Source organism: Macaca mulatta, chromosome 2 (genome assembly GCF_049350105.2).
Source record: "Macaca mulatta isolate MMU2019108-1 chromosome 2, T2T-MMU8v2.0, whole genome shotgun sequence".
Lineage (NCBI taxonomy): Eukaryota > Metazoa > Chordata > Mammalia > Primates > Cercopithecidae > Macaca > Macaca mulatta.
The window spans coordinates 7,933,747-7,941,860 of NC_133407.1; the positions used below are offsets into that span (position 1 = coordinate 7,933,747).

At 38.2% G+C, this 8,114-nt stretch overlaps 1 pseudogene; it reads right to left on the reverse strand.

Moving 5' to 3' along the window:
* Window positions 1-216: 216 nt before the first annotated feature.
* On the reverse strand, window positions 217-2,012 carry LOC100424609 (T-complex protein 1 subunit zeta-like; annotated as a pseudogene).
* Window positions 2,013-8,114: the final 6,102 nt, after the last annotated feature.

Genomic DNA, 8,114 nt, shown 5'->3' on the forward strand with positions numbered 1-8,114 from the left:
TTTATGTGCTCATACTTCAGTGCAATTAAAAAAATACTGTAATTGTAATTTCAGAACTTCAAAATTCTGTTAGGTTCCAGTGTTCTCTCCTTTTTTTCATATGGGAAAAGAAAATTCCTTTGAAAACCATTGGAAGCTTGGACAAAAATTCCACAGCTATATTCCTCAGGATCACTTTGCAGAGTCTTTAAGACTCAGATACAGCAAAGCTTCAACTTAACCTTTCAGAGAAGACATTCTATTAATAGCTTGCATGATCTCGACAACCAAGAGAAGGTTGGTGGCAATCACAGTGCAGGAGTGAAGAAGCTGTTTCTTTAATCAATGGTTATCCCATACTCCTACTTCTGCTGCTACCATTGGTTCACCTATGTTGAGGTCCACATCCACAAGCAGACTGATTCTGAATATTCTGCTTGAATTTCAACTAATGTTCTTGAAGGTCAAAAGCAGAATTCTGAGCAAGAACCTTGGGAATAATCGAGCAATGCATCAGTAAATGGTTGAACTCCAAGCTGTTCACTGCCCTTTACACTGGGCTTATATTTAATTAGGGCTTCTGCCATTGCCACGTCCACAGCACCAGCACCTGGAACTACACAGCCATCATTAATAGCTCTTTTGACAGCCCTCAAGCCATCTCTGATGGCATCTTTGGTTTGAGAGAGTGTGTGTTTATTCAATCCTTTGATCAATGATGTGACAGAGTGAGGATTGTTACATTTCTCAATAAAGGTGAACTTCTCTTCTCTCAATATATACTCATGCACAAGAACTGCAAGTCCCAAGCAGTTGGGATTTAGGTCATCAAAATAAATCAGAGCTACCCTGCCACAAGCCAGAGTCAGCCTGTCCATATTTCTACTTTTAGCTCTGTGCAGACCTACTACACCTTCTTTTGCAAGAGTGTCTAAGGAAAAGAGATCAATTCCCTTTTGGTAATAACAACAAGTCCTTTATCTGAATCACCGCAGATTTTTCTTTTCAGTTCTATTTTTTTTTTTTTTTTTTTTTTTTTTTGAGACAGAGTTTCGCTCTCACCCAGGCTGGAGTGCAGTGGCGCGATCTCAGCTCACTGCAAGCTCTGCCTCCTGGGTTCACACCATTCTCCTGCCTTAGCCTCCCGAGTAGCTGGGACCACAGGCGCCGCCACCACACCCTGCTAATTTTTTTGTTTTTTTTAAGTAGAGACAAGGTTTCACCGTGTTAGCCAGGATGGTCTCGATCTTCTGACCTTGTGAACCGCCTGCCTCCGCCTCCCAAAGTGCTGGGATTACAGGCATGAGCCAACGCGCCCGGCCAGTTCTATTATTTTTTAACTATATGTTCAATGAACTTTCTTTCTGATTTTATGATTTTTTCCTCTCTCTTCTTCACTCTTGTGAATAAAAAGGCCAGAATTTACTTCCTTTTTTCTTATTCTAATGACACACTACACTTGAGGATGTATGCATCTTCCACCCTTTTCTTCATATCAGGATGCCGTGCTCCATGGTCCAAAACAGGCCTCTAAGCTTGTATCAGTTTCAGGTTTATTTTTCATCTCTATGAGATCAATAGGTTCATCTTGTTTTTTAATGGCCAAAATGGAGTCCACTACAGCCTATGTGAAGACGTCTGCAAGTTCAGCATGAACTTTAGTATGAAGAGATGTACTGGTCACATCTCTTAAGTGTTTCTATGTGCATCTCTCTGTTTACTTTGATGTGTTCCAAGAACTGAAGGGCCCTTTCCTTTGGAGTCTCAAATCCTTCAGTGATTATTCTGGGATGAAGGCCTTCAGAAATGTAGAGGTCGGACTGTTTCAGTAGCTCTCTAATTATTAGGACACTGTAAGTCATACCATCACTGGTTATATCATCCTGAGCTGTTGCTACTTTTGCTATTAAGAATACATTTAATAGCATTTGCAGTTCGTGAATTTGCATTTTGTGACGCGGCACATAGCTGTCTTTAGTAAGTTTGATTTGTCCAGCACCAAAAACAGGCGTCCTCATGGTGCCCTTGGATCCCAGGTTGGTCCTCAGTATGTCCTGTAGCCCCCGCACCACACTGATGTTGAGCACCAAAACCACCTGCACTTGGGCCACCCCAGCCTTGGGGTTCTGGGTCTTCCTGGCAGCCACGGCTGCTCAAGAGGAGGAAGAGCCAAAGACCTATGCTGAGATCCCAGGGCCAGCGCAGGCTACAGAAGATCCGGATAGTGCCTCCCACTATCCGGGTCTTCTGAAGATTTTTAGTGTACTTAAAACAACCTCCTGTGGGGAGAAGATGCCATCTAGAACTTTCATAAAGAGTAGAAGTCAATTCCTAGTTTCAAAGCTTCCAAGAATAGGCTGACTCTCTTGTGAGGGGCTAATGCAGATGTGACTTTAAGTTGAAGCCAAATCTCATTCGTCATTCTGAAAATGCTAGGGTTCACAAGAATTATGCTAAATCTACTCTGAAGATGTGACTCTATTACTGCAAGTTCATGATAGAACTTGAATGGGTGAAGAGTTTCTTATGAATGAGCCAAAAAAAGTGTTTTGTTTTTTAAAGATGGAGTCTACTCCTGGTGGACGTGCTGTAAGTATTTTGAAATGACAGCAAAGGATTTAGAATATTACATGAACTTAGTTGATAAAGCAGTGGCAGGGTTTGGAGGACTAACTTCAATTCTGAGAGCAGTTTTACAGCATCACACACTACAGAGACTTCTTTTGGGACAAGAATGTTCTTGAGTCAACTGATGGAGCAAACTTCATTATTGTTTTATTTTAAGAAACCCTCACAGCTTCCCCGGCCTTCAGCAACCACCACTCTGATCAGTCAGCAACCATCAACGTTGACGTAAGATCCTACACCAGCAAAACGATTAGGACCTGCTGAAGGCCCTGATGATGGTTAGCATTTTTTAGCAAGAGTATTTTTATTTAAGGTGTACGTACATTGTTTTGTTGATATAACACTATTGCACACTTAATAGAATATAGTATATCACAAACATCACGTTTATATGCACAAGAAAACCCAAATTTTTGTCTGGCTCACTTTATTGCAAAATTCACTTTATGGCAGTGATCTGGAACTGAATTGCTAATATCTAAGGTATGCCTGTATTGGAAAATCATTCGAAAGCCGTGTTTTAGTATAGAGCACCTTTGGAATAGTAAGTCAGAGAGGTCTATAGGAATTGTCTCCTTCCAGTCTTTGTACCTCAGAGATAGAGGAAATGAAGTCCATGGAAGCAATTTAACTTGGCTATGGTGACTCCTCAACTTAGCAGCAAAGCCCAAGCCCCCAGTGCTGTTTCAGCACACTTCACTATCTCACACAAAGTGGGTTCTTAAAACCTTACTTTGCGAATTAAAAGCACGTTCTCATCTGATAATATGCTTCTGACATTGTGGTTGGAAAAGTACAAATGCATACAATGAAAAGAATGACTTTTCAGATTTTCTAGATTATTTTCTGATAGTTTAGCAATTACATGTAGATAATCTGAAACAGTAAAAGAAACAAAGAATATAATTCACTGAGGGCGTAGATTATGCCAGACTCTTAAAAAGGGAATTTAAGATAAGTTCTGAAGAATGATGATGAAGTGTCAATCAATTGGCAATAGTAGGAAGAGCATCCCAGGCAAAGAGAATAGCATAAGCCAAATCCTTAAAGTAGAAAATCTCCCAGCACTTTTTCAAATGTGAAATAAAACCATTATGGTTGGAGCACAGTGAATGAAGCAAAAGCTGATGTTGAAAAAGTGGATAAACATCAGCCTATTCAGGCCTTATGGACCATGCTGAGGAATTATATTTTACCTTTTATTGTTAAAGAAAAACTTTAAAACATCTTAAGCAAGGAAAGGGGATGATATAAATTTTAGAAAAGATTCTTCTCAGTTCCATATGCATTATTTGTAAGAAGAGATGAAGAATGGAGGTGAGATCATCAGGTAGGAGGTTTATTATGATAAGCCAAGAGACTACTAGTGAATATTTGAAGACTAGAAAGGTAGCAGTGGAGTTGGAGAGGAATGCACAGACTTGAAGTTGATTTCGGAAGTAGAACTAACAGATTTTGAACAAGCTTCTCTGGTTAGACTAAAATGTTTATTCAAAATTATATAATCAAGTAATATTGCTTATTTGATTATATAATTTGATATACCTCTTTTATTGATTCCTTCTTCACTTATACAGACCAGAAACTGTCAGATCCTCACGAACTGTCAGAGAAGCTATTATCTAGGCTTTATTTTGTCCCCAGGGCACACATCTTAGGTCAGTGTCTATAAAATCCACCTTCTGCACATTCAAATTCTGATTTATCCACTCAACAGTTGTGAGAATATGGACAAGTCATAAAACCCTTTAAACTCATTTCCATGAGGAAAAGAAAACACTTCCCACTAGCCTCCCCCCATCTTCATTCAGTATTTGCTGTGAGGCTTAGTAAGATAATAGGGACATCCTAGTTTCCAAAAAATTTAAAAGCCCTTTTATCACACTTCTCCCTTAAACACACACACACACACATATTTAAAACCACTAAAGAGATGTTTTAAGACACGAATATACAAGGACAATATTGGAAGAGACTTTTCTTTCAACCTTACCAGCCTAAGGAGAAAGACTAACATCATATAAAGAATTCAAGCAAGTCTCCTTAGAGGTAACAAGTGCTACCCAAGCCAAGCACTCAGAGTATTTAATCCATTTTTGGATCTGATTCATTGGAGGAAATGGGTTGGGAGTGGTGGCTCACACCTGTAATCCCAGCACTTTGGGAGGCCAAGGGGGGAGGATCACGAGGTCAAAAGATTGAGACAATCTTGACCAACATGGTGAAACCCATTCTCTACTAAAAATACAAACATTATCTGGCCATGGTGGCGTGTGCCTGTAGTCCCAGCTACTCAGGAGGCTGAGGCAAAAGAATCGCTTGAACCCAGGAGGCAGAGGTCGCAGTGAGCCAAGATCGTGCCACTGCACTCCAGCCTGGTGATAGAGCGAGACTCTATCTCAAAAAAAAAAAAAAAAGGAAATGACAACTGCCAAGGATGGACAAATATCCGAAGGTCACCTCTAATATGAAAGGTGTAGACAGAAATAAACAATAAAAAACAACTTAGAAGGAACAGAGCTTATGTGAACAGAAAACAGAAAGAACTTTAGTAGAACTGTAATTTTAATCTTCAGAGAAATAAGAAAAACATTTCAGCCAGCCATGAAACAAGAAGTGCTGTAACAAAATCAAAGAACAAAAACACGTAAGAGTAGAGGTGAGGAACTCAATAGAAAATTTGAAGAAAAACGAAAAACAAAAAAACAGGTTCAGGAAATGATGAAAAGAGAACAGCAAGTTGAGAAAATAGAACATGGGAAAAAATATTAAAAATTACGGAATGAGTTCAGGAGGTCCCACATATAAGTGAGAAGACCTCTAGAAAGAGAACAAAAAAAGAAAGAAAAGGAAATTACTTACAAAATACGTTGGAAAAATTCTCCTGAAATATATATTGCTAACTGATATAAGTGGAATAAAGCACATCCAAACTGAGGAAATACAAGGACACAGAATGCAAAGAGAAAAATCTTACAGCCTTCCAGGGAAGAGAAAATAAAATTAGGTATCACATATAAGATTGGGATTCAAAGTGTCTTTGGAGTTCTCAAAAAACAATACTTGCGCAATGCCTTCAAAATTGTAAGCTAAATAACAAAAAACCTAAAATTTTAATCCAGACTAATTAAAAATTAAATCTGATAATATAATAAAAACATTTTAGTTTAGTTTGCAACATAAAGTTCATGAACCATTGCTCAAAAAGCTTCTGATTTTGTGTTTCACTTCAATACAGGATCTAGGGGATCTAACACAGGAGACAAGTAAGCGGACTCCTCAGGGTCATGCTGAAGGGCAATTCCAGATGACAATTGAAGAGACATAAACAGCAACCAGTTAGATTAAGCAGTGTGACCCAAGAAACAGACATGCTAATGGCTATTACTACTAAGAATCCTTCAGCTCTGGGATACCTGGTTCAGGTTACTATCAGCTTGGACCATATGCGAATGAAGTGCCCACTCTTGCTTCTAGGCACTGTTGTCAGCTGAGGACATTCACTCTACCATACTGAAATTTTTCTGAGATCTGGAAGTTGGTCATGGTGAGCTCAGAAGAAAAAACAAATCAAACCATCCCACTCTGAAACCATGTTCATTCCAGATATCCAGTATTCGGCTCATTTTACATATCTGTCAGATGCCAGACTGTGGAGCTTTCTTTATTTCCCCAGGCTCATTCACTACCTTTCCCATTTAATTCTTCAAAAGAAATTCTTAAAACTTCAAAAGGAAGCTGAAAGATATACTATGATCTAAAGACGCTACCTAAACTATTTTCTACTAGGATCCTTGTTCTGATGACAATGTGGCTTTTCTTACAGGGTCTTTCGTGTTTCTCACTCAATTTTTCTATGTATAGATTTTCATATTTATTTATGTATAAATAATTAAAAACTAATTTTAAAATCACTAAGAAAAAGACATCCAAGATGTGTGATGCTTAGCATAGTTACTGATACATAGTGAAATTTCAATATATCAAAAGCACAATTGTTCAAATTTTATGTAGCCCTTAAATTTCTTGGATTTCCATGAAAGCTTCCGTTTGTCCACTCACACCAGTGCCTAAAGGCTGAATGATTTGTGACCTTTTCTTGGTGTTTCCAACTCCCCTCTAGACCTTCACTTTTTCAGTTCTTACAATATTGGATGAGGTCTAATTTTTACATTAAATCCCGTATTCACATAATACCCACAGAGGCTCTGTTTCCCTGACCAATAAAATTGTGATAATGTGCTCTAAGGTCTCTTCCAAATCTGACATTCTATGATTCTCTTAATTCCGTCCCACATGATATTGTATGATTTACGTATATCTCAGTAAATAGGCAAGGAGCAGATTCAGGCCCATTCATTCATTTTCAACAGACAACAAGGAAGTTCAGCCCACTATAAGTTTTCATGTACTTTCCAGAACACCAAGAACAGACTTCTCAGATTTCAAATATATAACCAATAAAAGAGTTTACAATGACTGCACATGAGTTAAAAGACACACAGGCTCACCTGCATAATAGTATATATTTAGAGCACATGTGCTTAAAATAAGTTAAACAAGAAATAACAACTCCTTCTATTCAGCTGCTTAAGTATACAAAGATAAAATGGAAACTAAAGATTTGTACAATGACTAAGGCCAAGCTGTCTCCACCCATCAACTCCTTCCCATTAATCCTCAATTGTTGCAAAAATATTTGGCTTATATTTAGCTTGTACCCAAAGGAGAACAATATCTCAGAAACTATTCCAAGACAGTAAATCAAGAAAGCTGGTTTGTTCACATTTTTCCTTTTTTTCTTTTTTTCCCCCTTCTTGAGGTAAACCTCCCACAGAGAAAGTTATGCCACGCAAGGGATTCAGCATAATGAATGAAAATAAATTTGTCACCCATGGATTCTTTTCTGTGGCACAGTTCCAACCCACAAGGCTGGACAGAAAAAAAGTGTGTACTTGTGTGTGTGTTTGTATTTGTGTTGCATGGTTTCTTAACTTTATAATTGCAGCTGTTCAAACATTTATCATTTTATGCTACAAAATAAGGAATTCACTGGAGCACAGAGAAGCAGCATATTCTTCCATCAGTTTAGCATTTGTTCTGAGATTTAAACAAAATAAATTAAGAATGCATGTGGTTTTCATGTAAACTAGTCTGGCTCCTCCAAATAAATTCCAAAATTATTCTTTCTTTGAGGGCTTCTTCTGCTGAAAGCATTACCAATCCACCTTTGAATGCCACTTTAGTTGTGAAAGTTATTTCACAGTTTAAAAAATGCTTTTATATACATAAAATAGGGCAGCAGAATATAGGAGGAAGAGACACTGCCTTTGGAGTCCAAAGATCCTTACCATCTGTGCAACAAAGTGGGTGGGGCAGTGGAGGTGGAAGCCTCCACTATTTTGAACCTCAAGTTTCTTGGAAAATTTCTGTCAAGCTTAGATGAGATCATTCATGTGGAGGTGATTTGTGAAACGTCTGGCATGAGGCAAACAAAGAGTATTAAA